Genomic DNA, 14,164 nt, shown 5'->3' on the forward strand with positions numbered 1-14,164 from the left:
AGGGGCTTGATCCCCCATCTTTGCCATATATCTTTGGTGTCTATGCTCACTTTTGCTCCTCCATTAGGATCGTAGTCTTCAAGAATACCTTGCTTTATTAGATGTGCATGCTAAACTACTCAAAAATAGATGTAAACCTAAAACCATATAAACGTGTACATCTCTTATAAAATCAAATATGCACAGGGAGTTTTCACATGTACCAATAAATATATATACATCGTCAATAAATATGGATGATGCCCAAAATGAAATAATGGTGTGTGTTGTCACAAAATTAAATAATATTTATTGACACTCAAAATTGATTATCTCAAAATATTCTTGACCACCACTAGCTCAAGAATAGAAAACATGGAAATATAAATATTCCATGAATTAACTCCTCATAACATGCCCTGGGTTGACAAGTAACTTTCATCAGTTGTCACCATAGAATCATAAATAATCATCATGGGCTAGTATGAACATAAGATGAAATCAAGGATATGGATATTCATAATATGCAATCAAGGATATGGATAAAAAATATGGATTTTGGGTTAAAAAAGGAGCTCTGTAAATTTTTTAAAGAATTTTATACAGAGGGAAATATTTATAGGATTTGTGTTGGGTTTAGGTCAGAGATTAAAAAACATTAAGGCTTTGTAACAGTTTTAAAGTTGTAAATATTTAAGCTTTAGAAAGCCTAAAAGCCTAAAAGCTTTAAGATTTAAAGCTTTAAAAAGCCTAAAAGCTTTAAGCTTTAAATCTTTAAAGCTATAAAAAAAGTTTATACCATGTAGAAGGTGATAGGCAATGCACAGGTGAAAAAAATGAAAAAGTAACTTACAATAAAAATCATTGCCACCATGCATGGACATGAAGTTGAGCCAAGGAAGATGATGAGAACGGGTTCGGAGCCTCCGAGGTGAGAGAAAATGATTTGTCGTGTAGAATTGGGGAGAGGGGAAGAAAATAGAAAAATTGCTTCTGGGTTTTTGGTGGTTTTGGAAAGTGGTTTTTTGCCTTTCTTTAACTTGTGGGTAAAAGAAACATGGATTTTGGTTGTCCAATGGACATAAAAAAGACTTTCTTGAAATTTGGATGTGGAAAATTACCTTCTCTTGAATTCCAAATCTTCCTTATGTAAAATCAATCTTGGCTCTCATACAACTATTGTGGGAGTTTGACATGAACCTAATAAATTAATTGTAAAGTATTAAACACAAAACATTAAATAGAATAAAAAGTGTACATGACACAATATTAGGTCCAATTTGCCCCCACACTTATAAGAGTTAACCCACACTTCCTCTTGGTATATTTAAATATATTTCTTGAAATAATTTATGGGGCTCAAAAGAGTATCTTCCTACAAATATGTTGACTTCTTAAAAAATAGTATTGTTTTACAAATATGTTGACTTCTTAAAAAATAGCTTGCTTTATTGGACATGCAAGCTAATATACTCAAAAAACGATGTAAATCTAAAACCATATAAATGTGTACATCTCTTGTAAAATAAATAATGCACAAGAGAGCTTTCACATGTCCTAAAATAAATATATATACATTATCAATAAATATGGATGATGCCCAAAATGAGATGATAGCATGTTGATGTGTCCGGGGGACCTGTCTCTATAGTCCGTCCTTGAAACACAACATCGTGAGTGAGGAGAGAACTATCACCTAGCACCACAACCCAGCACAAACACCAAAAGAAGGCACCAATACACCCAATGATGTCCCCTGATCTCTAGCTAAGATAGGCGGACACTTGAACACACTCCAAACTCCTAGAACAGTTTAGCTAACTATCCTAATGATCCTCCCAGGTCTGCTTTGAACTCCAACACCTCTGACCATCAAACAAAATAGCTCAGCTAACCTTATTTAGACCCGACTAACTCAGAATCCTTCACCAAAATAAAATCTTCTCTAAATGTCCTTAGACATCCACAGGACCTTAGGAATCTCTCACCTTACAAGGATACCGCACTTTAGGTTCTTTGATGACAATTGGCAGGCCCACAACTACCTTAGATTTGGTTGTACCCAACCCACCAACTAAACTAACACAACTGATGACAGTTGGCAGGCCCATAGCTACCTTAGATCTAACTATACCCAACAACCCACCAACTAAATTGATATAGCTAATGTAGATTCTCTCTCCTCTGTGTCACTTGACACTTCTATATCCACAAACCACTCAAACCATACAAAGATCCATCACAATAGACATTGTGACACCAACTAACTCTGGATCAACTCTTAGCCCACTATCTCATCTGACTGTTGGCTGACTACTCTAACTGTCAACTAGCTATGACCCACAAACACTTATCCCAAGCTCAAACAAGCCAAATCAAAGTCCCTCCCCTTTCAACTAATTGATTTGATGTTCAATTGACTCACAATTGTCTCAAAACCCTCTCTTCTCAATTGACTCACCATTGACTCAAAACCCTCTCTTCTCAATTGACACCACTCATCACTAAGTCAACACTGACCTAGAATTAGATCCCCAGTCTTCAGATTCACACACTCAGGAGCTTCATCTCCAAAAACTCAATGTAAACAACTCAATCATCACAACCAAAACATCAAAATAAAATATGAGACCAAAACTCTCTCCCTGCTTTAGATAAACAAGAAACACTTCACTGTCTCAGCCACCCTGAGGCATGGGTACCAAGAAGAAAAAAACTCCATGAAGTTCAAGGATCCCCCACATGTAGATCCTGACGAACGACACTTTCAAAGCATCACCTTCAAATAGCTATAGTCGAGGAGAAACTGAGTAGGATCAAGTATCTAAAAGAGATGCTTCTCAGAGAACCCAAGGGGCTCACCACCTGGCCGATTCTCCAGACTTCTGCACCCCCTCTGCTCTAAACCAATCAGCTTCACTCACACTACACTGGCCTCTTCTCTGTAATCTTCAAAGATATGCAGGGACTCTAGTTTGCATCTTCAGAAAGTTGACCTATAGGAGACACTCTCCATTCCAGTCTTCACCTCTCTTTATCTGGTGGTCGCTTTTGCTACACACTTAATGAACCACACACAAAAAATTCCCAAATTCACCTTCATAAGCCCCATTGCTGCCTTGATTCCTTCTGGAACAATTGCGCTACCCGTTTTCATCATTCTCCCATGCTCTTTCTATTTTGGTCTCTCACATCTACGCTTATACTTGGCCACACAACATTCATCTACTTACTAAGGTTTCAAACCATACTCTACAATTTATTATCTATTGGGGGTTTGAGATAGGCACATCCTTTAGGTGTATTCCCTGTGCTAAAAAAAACCTATCATAGTTTGTAGAATCCCCCCCTTAGTTAGAGCATTTATGCTCAACCACTTAGTTAGAGCATTTATGCTCAACCACTTATTGGAAAAACCTTATGCAAACCCTATAGCTAGCTCAAGTTCTTTTTGGTTGATCCTCTTCCTCGATCAATTGGGTTCAAAACCAGCCTATCCACCTGCACTAAACCAACCACTAGGATCAAACCGTGCTGCAGACCTCCCTTAAGCCTTGCCCTTATCACATGGCTACATCACACAAATACACCTCCCTTAAGCCGTGCCCTTATCACATGGCTACATCACACAAATACACCTCCTGTCATCCCTCTTCTCAATTCCTCCATCCCTATCAGGTTTGTTCTCTTCATATAACTCTGAAATATATCCTTATTTCACACCTGAATACGACTGATCTGATGTTTAGTTGACTCACAATTGATTAGAACCCTCTCTTCTCAACTAACACTCACTGAGTTAGCACTGACCCAGAATCTAATTGATCCCCAGTCTTTAGACTCACACACTCAAGACCTTCATCTCTAAAAACTCAATGTAAACAATTCAATCATCACAACAACCAAAACATCAAAATAAAAGATGAGACAAAAACTCTCTGTCTGCTTCAAATAAACAAGAAACACTTCATTGTCTGCTTCAAATAAACAAGAAACACTTCACTGTCTCAATAGCCTTGATACATGGGTACCAAGAAGAAAAAAACTCCGTGAAGTTCAAGGATCCCCCACATGTAGATCTTGACGATGACACTTTCAAAGCATCACCTACAGTAGTCGTATATCTAACATAGCCCAGGGGTCTCACCACCTGGCCAATTCTCTAGACTTCTTTTCAACCAAAAAGCCCTCTGCTCTGAACCAATCGACTTCACTGACATTGCACTAGCCTCTTCTCTGTAATCTTCAAAGGTATGTAGGGACTCTAGTTTGCATCTCCATAACAAAGTTGACCTGCAAGAGCCACTCTCCACCCCCAATGTAGTCTTCACTCACCTCTCTTTCTCTGGTTTTCTCTTTTGCTACACACTCAATGAACCACACCCAAAAATTTCTCTAATTCACATTCATAAGCCCCATCTTGCCGCCTTGATTCCTTCTAGAAAAATTGCACCGCCCATCTTGATCATTCTCCCATGCTCTTTCTATTTTGGTTTCTCGCACCTGTGCTTATACTTGGCCATGCAACATTCATCTACTTCCTAAGGTTTCAAACCATACTCTATGATTTATTATCTATTGGGTGTTTGAGATAGGCAAATCCTTTAGGCGTATTTCGTGTGCTTGAAAAAACCTATCAATGTGTTGCCACAAAATCAAATAATATTTGCTACTGACACACTCAAAATCGATTATCTCAAAATATTCCTCACCACCACGAGCTCGCCATTATCCAAAGAATCTGCACTTGCATCAACTATGCCAATCAATTAATAAATTAATTGATTAAAAAATTTAAATAACCATATGAAACGTATAACATCAAGATGATGCAACTAAAACTCCCACGCATGTACGGATTCACCTATGTACGTGTAAAGTAATCTATGATTGCTCAAATTTAGAAAGGCATCCCAATCTAAACTCATCGAGGAGAATTCATAAATAATGGGAAATGTGGGAATATAAATATTCTCAATAATTAGAAAGGTTTCCAAATATAAACCCGTCTAGAAGAATTCATAAATAATGGGAAACATGGGAATATAAATATTCCATGAATTAACTCCTCATAATATAACCATTGGTGTTAGTAACACCACCATGAAATTTATGATGGTTGTGAAGGTAATAAGGAAAGACAAGGGGAAAAATGAAAGATAGTACTGTAAATGAGCAAGCTTACCTCTCTTTGGGGTCTTAGTTGATGTGCTTCCTTGTGACACCACCATCAACTTTGTAGCAACACGGATCTTTTGTGAGCAACTATAGTCTCCAAGCACTCATCATGGCCAATGTAAAGGTGTGTGAAACAACACATATGGTATGGATGTTCTAGAAGGCTAGCCCACATCTTGTGCAATTTGTAGCCAGCACAAGTACCTCTGCCTCATGATTTGCCACCCTGCGATCGTCAAAGACCTAGTGCCATGTAAGATCTTCATCTCAAATGGAGTTGTCTACCTTTTGAAATCGTAGAAGTGGTGTCATAATCAACTTATATATGTAATAAAAAAAATTGTCAACACACAATTCACTGGTCAAGTTGTTTCTAAAATTATAACAAAAATCGAGATGAGAGTACCTATGCATTCAGTGAGGGTTCTCTCCAATCTAACTTGTACTGATTTACGCTTCAGTACCACAAGAGTTGTCTTTGTTGAGATATCGAGCTCAACTCTAGTGCTACAGTGGACATTGATGACCCGTGGCCTTAGAGAGGGTTCATGGACTGTGGTCTTTTGCTCATACGGTGAGAAAACGATCTCAGAATTGAGATTTGATGACTGGAACATTTCGACCGTGACAGCGAGCCCTACAAGGCGACATCCAAGATGGCCCCATCCCCGAAATATCAGAATATTACCTCGGGAGGAGCACGCAACAATGAAATTAGAGAAGATGCTCCTAATGCGGCCCCAACCCTCCTATTACTCCTCAAGGAAATGGTGTGGCAGGTTAGCTTGGTTATCTTTTAAAGAAGAGTTTTTTTAAAATATTAGTGTTAATAAATGTGTATCTTTTCTTTTTAAAATAATGAAATAAAATTGTATGAAGCTACGATTTGAAGTGATGCTGTATTCAATGAATTGTATTGAGATTGTTATCTTTAAAAAGTGCAAGTTTCCTTGCTTCGACGCTTACTCCAATCTGTGCTTGTGTAGCCGGGCGGCATCGTTAGCAAAGCTCGGGAATGGCCCAAGGTATCCCTCATACCATTGGGAGAATAAGGTTTGCCGATTGAGGCGAGAGATTACGATGATGTCTAGTTCTGAGGGCCTAGGCTAGTGCGGTGAATAAGCCCACCCTAGTGTGCAGACATCCCTTTGAGGGGTGGGAGGATCGAGCGACGGAGCCTGAGAGGGCGACAGGCCAGCTTCCGACGTGGCTGGACGATGAGGTGTATGGTCCCGTAGGGTTTTGCCCAGCATGTAGAGGCTGGAAGGCTGAATTCTAAATCATCGGCAGTATAAAGGAAAAGAATAAGAGAGCCGGTTTGGCTTGTATGGAATTGATTCATGTATAAACTTTTTTTTATGAATCTTGTCTTTGGCATTATTGTATTATGGAAAAAGGCTATTTTAACGAACCTATTGAAAAGGGTCTTAATTAAGTAACATGTTTATTTATGTCAAACAATGTGGTAGGATTAATTAGAAAACAAATTGACGTGTGAGTAGGGTGGAAAGTGGGAGGATGGAATGCCCCGACGGCACCATCCTACGGATGGGTGGACCCGATTAGTCGAGTAGCTTTCCAACAGATTAAGTGAAAGCCCTATTCTAGATAAATAGGTTCTTGGGCAATTCTATCCTAGAAGACTAGGCCAGCAGCTGTGCCTTGTATGGATGAGGAAAAAAGCATTGCCTCTAGAAATCAAGACTAGTAGTTGCCTAATTTATGATCAATTACCCCATGGGTGATTTGATTTTTAGAAGATCACGCTCCCCCTGGGGGGGATAGGACTAGGTCTTACCTATGAATCATATCCTTTAATCTCTGCATGGTCAAGGTGTCGATGAATAGGAAATTTTCTCCAAGTTAAGACTTAGTGGACTATCTTAAGTGTTACCCCTATTTTTGAAGGGGGGAACATTACACCAAGACACATAGTCTCGCACATCGACTCCATTTTCTTTTGTTTGATGTTGTGCAGTTGTGCCACAGGACTCCATCTGTCACCACTTCTGGCAAAGCTGGGCAGCACAAACACATTCTTGAGCCATGTGAAATTAACCTTATCTTCGGGTTTGAGAGCTCAAGATAATGGTTTGTGCCCAGCTTTGCCAGAAGTGGTAGCAGATGGAGTCCGGCCACTTCATTGTGGAATGGCTCATCACATTAGTCACCTCTGTACACCTTTGTAGAATTAAGAGCTCCATGTCCTGTAAGAACGTGGGATGATTGATCATCTGCTCTCAATGTCCTTCTTGGTGTACAAGTGGTCTTCCACTTCACCCGCTTCTCTTAGTAGATTATCCCCTTTATCTAGGGTTACAAACCCTTCCTTCACTCTTGACTCTTGATTAATGGGTTACAAACCCTTCCTTCACTCTTGACTCTTCATTAATGGGTTACAAACCCTTCCTTCAGTCTCGACTCTTCATTAATGGGTTCTAAGTGTGGAATTTCTCCCTCACTCTTGCTGCCCATGACTATTTTCGGCTCTTTGCCACATGATTGAAGTAAGTTCACACTTCCCATTTCCTTTTGTTTCGCTCTAGCCCTTCGAGTATTGAGCTCTTGTTTCCTTAAGCTCAATTCTCGTGGCTGCCGTTCTACCTTAATCCTTTTCAGATCTAATTCTACTTCCTTTGAGGTTGGGAAGAATACTTGACCAGTTTGCCATTCCACCTCAATCCTTTTCAAATCTAATTCTACTTCCTCTGAGGTTAGGAAGAATACTTGACCAGTCTTGGCTGTGCTTTCCATGTCTCTTCTCATTCGGGGGGTGCGAGTGTTGTTTGACAACTTGAAATTTGAAGGTTGGATAGGTACTTTTTGCCTTGGACCAAGTCGAGCACTGGTTGATAGACCCATGCCCGTAGATTACGCCTCTTCATCACGTTGCTGGTTTGGAGACCAAAAACTCCCCGGGCTATATCAATGATACCGCTGGATCTAATAGGGGAGGGTTGTTTCTCCTCTTCCCCAAACCCAGAGTATCACAACCTTTCCTCCATGGATTCTTCACAACTAGTTTCGACAGTGGTTAGATTCCTTAAGACTCTCAATTGAGTGCTTATTATTGAATGGCCTGAACCCACACTCTTTTGATAGGAATATCTTGGGTGATTTGATGCACTATCGTCAGGAGTGAGGTCATCTCCGATGAGCTTTCTAGACCTCAAGTGCATGTGAAAATGATTTGATAAGCTATTTTGCTACCCCAATTTAATTCTAGTAAGATAATATCGACTTGTTTTTTGAGGTCGTGAGATTGCAAAGAATAGTTCACGCGTGAAATGTCAGAAAATTGAACATTCATGTCGTGAATGATTTTCTGCACTTTCACGTGTTAAAATTTTTTTTTTTGCTTTGGACTCAGAAATTCACGTTACCTTGTTACAATTTTTACTAGTCTCAAGAGCTTCCTTAATCTTAATTTCACAATACCAAGTTCGTGAGCTAGATTTGATTAAGGCGTGAAATTGCAAAAATTGTTCACGCAATGAAGGAAAAATATTTCACGTCGTGAAATGAAAATGGTTCACATTGTGAAATGAAAATGGTTCATGCCATGAAAGGCTCTGAAATAGTTCAGGTTGTGAAATGCAAATGTTTCATGCCATGAAATGCAATTGTTTCACGTCATGAAATGCTCTGAATAAGTTCACATGGTGAACATTTTGTGCTAATTCACGATTTTTAATTTTGTCAGACCTGTGGTGTCAGAGGTGTGAGGATAAGGCTACGTATTTTTGGCAAGATAATCCCATGAATTGCGACGCTAATTGCGACGATGATGTCGGGAGTGTTTCATGCCGTGAAGTTGCAGAAAACATTTCAAATTGTGAAATGGTCTCTTGTAGTTTCACGTATGAAATTCCCGCATCGACTGAGATGAATTTGGGTGAACAATACCTATCGAGATACTTCCAAAATGATTGTGCCACGTATAAGGAACGTAATACTAGTTCAAGACACAATCAATGGCTCCTTATTTTTACAATTTTTGTAAATTTTTGAAAGGAAAGAAAAACAAAACATCACCCTGCTCGTTCACACATTAACAATTCTAGTGATACAAACATCAAAATTGACTAGAAAAAACAGTGGAGTCTTCTTCCAAGACCACTCCACCACACGAATACATAACAAAAACAACAATTTCTCTCAATTTTTCACTTCTAGTCTTATCCATTGTAAGATCCCTGTTCCCACCACCGAGCAACAGATTCGGGATACTAGCAGCGGAAGTAGCACTTCTCGCGCGGGACAGGGGTCCCACATTCGGGGCCTCACCCACGGATATCCGGATAAGAGACTAATCCGTCGCTTGTTCCAAAACTGAACCCGAAAAAACTTCCTTTACCGGAAAGTATGGGTGATTCCACCAGGATAACTTTTTACTCTAACGTAGTCAAGATCATTTCTGATCGAGCTGATCCAATTACATCTATAAGATACTTGGTCAGATCAAGGAAGAAACTTGCACTTGGATCATTGGGATCAACGCTTTTTTCCCCATTCAAGAGGCACAGCCGTTGATTCCTATCCATAGAACAGTTATTGTTTGGGATTTATTTTATCTATCGTAAAAACAAAAAGTTTGAGTCTCTATTTACGGATCCATCAGCCCAGCCTAACCCCATCCGATCCCATGGGTTAACCAACCGCCCAACCACTGTAGTGATGGGATCCAATTAAGAATTTGGTTAGGTTTTGTCCCGGGTACCAAGGAAAAGAGTTCCAAGGCCCCCTAGCCGGATGTTCATGCAAAAATAAAACTGGTCACACCACTCACACACCCAATATGAAATTGCCTTTTCACAAATTCAACCAGTTTAAAACAATCCTTTAATAAAACCATAGTATCACTGATCACCATCTTCCAATTTATCCAGTTGATTCTTAATTTTCCCATCATTCCTTCATCAGAGTATCTATGGCATCATTGGCAACTAGGACGCTCACCACCTGTCCACACAGGGGCCGTTTCCTAATCCCTAGCCATAATACTCGGCAATATAATCACTTATCAAGATGGAATCTCGTTGAAGATCAGCAAGATCAACCAACAGATCCATATAAAGGGCCATGGACTCATCCATTGAAGACCAGCAAGGTCAATCAACCAGATCCATGCCCGATTTCAGAAAACAACTCCTACTCTTGTTCCAATATCTTCCTCGACGCACGCGTGGGTATCCTAGGCAACCCAGAGCCCGAGCACCGTATGGTCAGCACCCTCTAGGATCCTTCGCAGGTGACCTAGCGCTTCACTCATAGACCGCTTCCTTGGCCCCTCATCCACCGTACCGGAAGCTCACCATTTTAATCGCACCGAGGCTGGTCAAGACCTCGACTGACCTTGCTACGCGAGACGTCCTTCATTGACTCTCCGTCAGCAGTTGCAACATTATCAGTTAGGTCTCCACGACCTTAATCACAAGATGGTCACAATGCTCCCCCAGCAATCTTGACATAAAACAGTCATTTACAAACAGCATTTACAAATAGTTTACAATACAGTTTCTATTTTTACTTTCATTTTTCCACATTATCCCTCATCAATCCACATTACTTATTCCATATTCCATTTATATGTATACTCATCCCATCACATCATTTTCCATCTCAACACTTCATATTCCTTCACATCACATATCGTATATTCACATCCATACATATATCCACATCCACATCCACATTCACATCCATACATCCACATCTACATCCATACATCTATTTTCACATCCACATCTACATCCATACATCATTTTCCATCTCAACACTTCATATTCCTTCACATCCCATATCGTATATTCACATCCATACATATATCCACATCCACATCCACATTCACATCCACATCTACATCTATACATCTATTTTCACATCCACATCTACATGCACATTCATGCATCCACATCTACATCCACATCCATACATCCACATCTACATGCACATTCACATCTACATCCACATCTACATCCACATCCATACATCCACATCTACATGCACATTCATGCATCCACATCTACATCCACATCCATACATCCACATCTACATGCACATTCACATCCATACATCCACATCTATATGCGTACATTCTCATCTACATGTATACATCCACATCTCTATGCATACATCCACATCCACATTCACATTCTCCTCATACATCTACATCTACATGCATACATCCACCTCCACATTCACATCCATATCTATACATCTACATCTACATGCATACATCCACCTCCACATCCACATCCACATCTACATCTACATGCATACATCCACCTCCACATCCCATCCACATTAATACATCTACATCTACATGCATACATCTACATCTCCATTCACATCCACATCTATACATCTACATCTACATGCATCCATCCATATCTCTATTTACATCCTCATCAATACATCTACTTCTACATGCATACATCCACATCTCCATGCATACATCCACCTCCACATTCACACTCACATCCATACATCTACATCTACATGCAAACATCCACATCTCCATGCATAATAAAATTCTTTTCATTAATCTAGGATGATAGTTCCTAGAATATGGTAGGAAGTCCTCTTTTTATGCTTTGAATGAATTTATTTTATGCGTAATTTCTATAAAAATTTTGCCATAGCTCCGCTACTATGACTGATAAATCTCAATTTTTTTCTAAGGGATAAAGCTTATCATTAAGGAAATAATTAGAATGGTCTCTAATTGGATCATCAATCCATAATGGATTGAATCATCATTGTACATAAACTAAAAGCATAGAAAAAAAGCCATTAATTTAGTCTCAAGCATAGCTTAATCTTGGATTAAGGAAAAGCCTTATGAAAAGCTTCATTTGGATTGAAAAGGGTCGTGAGTATGACCATTTCTTAAGTGAGAGAGAGAAAAACCATTAGAATTAAATATAAATAGAATTTTATGTAATTCTTTACTATCATTAATTAATTAACTTTAATAGTATTTCAAAAACCATACTAATTAAGCTTCTCAAGCTTGAGAGGGGTTGAGAAGAGAGAATCATTGAGAAATTATAGAAAAGATCATAATTCACTATACTTATCTTATAATTTGCTTGATTCTTTGTTCACGGTAGAGGCCCCCAACCAATCAATTGGTTTAGTATGTTGATGGAGCCACCAATGGGGATTGAAGAAAGAGAGAAGTATCAAAAACTAGTGAATTATTAAAGAATTCACAGTTCTTGGCTTAGGTGGAGTAGAGTAACAATGCATAAGACACTATATCTACATAAAGAATTCATAGTTCTTGGCTTAGGTGGAGTAGAGTAACAATGCATAAGACACTATATCTTGGCTTAGGTGGAGTAGAGTAACAATGCATAAGACACTATATCTACATAAAGAATTCATAGTTCTTGGCTTAGGTGGAGTAGAGTAACAATGCATAAGACACTATATCTACATAAAGAATTCATAGTTCTTGGCTTAGGTGGAGTAGAGTAACAATGCATAAGACACTATATTTTTTTCAACAAGGGAAGGCTTCTATTTATAGGAAAATTTGAGCTCCTAACCAAACAAACCGATTCTAGAATTTTCCAAGTCAGTTTGGTCACTTTTTGACCATTTTTAGGTCAGTTAAGCTAACTTTTTGGAACTAGACTTGAATGAGGAGAGAGGAGAGATAAAATATCTCAATTTTTATGAGTTTAAAACTTATTCAAGCATGTGAAATATGCACCTCCTTTAAAGAACTCCCCTTCCTTACATATGTGTCATAATGGAATCATTTTAATATTGCTCATAATTTTTTATTAATAAACCTTGTACATTTTCAACTCTTCATCTTATGTGAAATATGCACCTCCTTTAAAGAACTCCCCTTCCTTACATATGTGTCATAATGGAATCATTTTAATATTGCTCATAGTTTTTTACTAATAAACCTTGTACATTTTCAACTCTTCATCTTATGTGAGCATTTAAGGGACTCCCCTTCCTTACATATGTGTCATAATAAAATCATTATTCCCAAAATATCTCATATTTTTAATATTGCTCATAGTTTTTTACTAATAAACCTTGTACATTTTCAACTCTTCATCTTATGTGAGCATTTAAGGGACTCCCCTTCCTTACATATGTGTCATAATAAAATCATTATTCCCAAAATATCTCATATTTTTAATATTGCTCATAGTTTTTTTTACTAATAAACCTTGTACATTTTCAACTCTTCATCTTATGTGAGCATTTACTCATTTTTGGGTATCTTCTTTTTACAATTTGGATTTATCTCCTCCCTACACATGGATTGATGCTATTGGCCCATAGGAACCTTAATTGGACTATAATCCAAAGATTTATGAAAATCTAGACCCGTAGACTAAGGTTCTTTATACCTATTTCTAATTAATTCCAATTGCACATTGGAAAATTCTTTTTGAATTTATGTTTCAGGGGAATTCATCTTAATTATATGAGATATTTTTCTATCCAAAAATATTCAAAATCTGAATATTCTCTCTCTAGAATAATTTTCTCTCTCTAGGTTAAAACAGTTAGAAACAAGGTCTTTATATTTCTGAAGAGGGATTGATTACAGGGGAAGATACTAGACATCAAAAGGGGTTGGGGGAGGAATCTTACATTCTACCCCACTTAAAAAACACGAGATGTCCTCATCTCGCAACTTGGGATAATTTCGCAAGATGCACGAATATGAGACTTAGAGAAAAATTTTAATCACGATTAACCACCAAGAAAAGTCTTAAAGAGAGCAAGATTCAAAATAAGAACAAGATTTAAACTTTATTCATGCACGGAACTTATACAGTAAAGATAGAAGAACTCTTTACACTTCCATAAGCCCGTCCATCATATGGTCACAAAAGCAGTCCTCACAAGCTGCACAAGTATAGGGTAACTCATCTATGGGAATGATTCAGCTGGTTATTGCCGCACCTATCTCAATGGTATGAGGTGATCTAACAAAAGGACCTCTGAGAGGTAAGCCAAAAACGGG

Source organism: Cibotium barometz, chromosome 6 (assembly GCF_041138505.1).
Source record: "Cibotium barometz isolate CiBa-2024 chromosome 6, ASM4113850v1, whole genome shotgun sequence".
Taxonomy (NCBI): domain Eukaryota; kingdom Viridiplantae; phylum Streptophyta; class Polypodiopsida; order Cyatheales; family Cibotiaceae; genus Cibotium; species Cibotium barometz.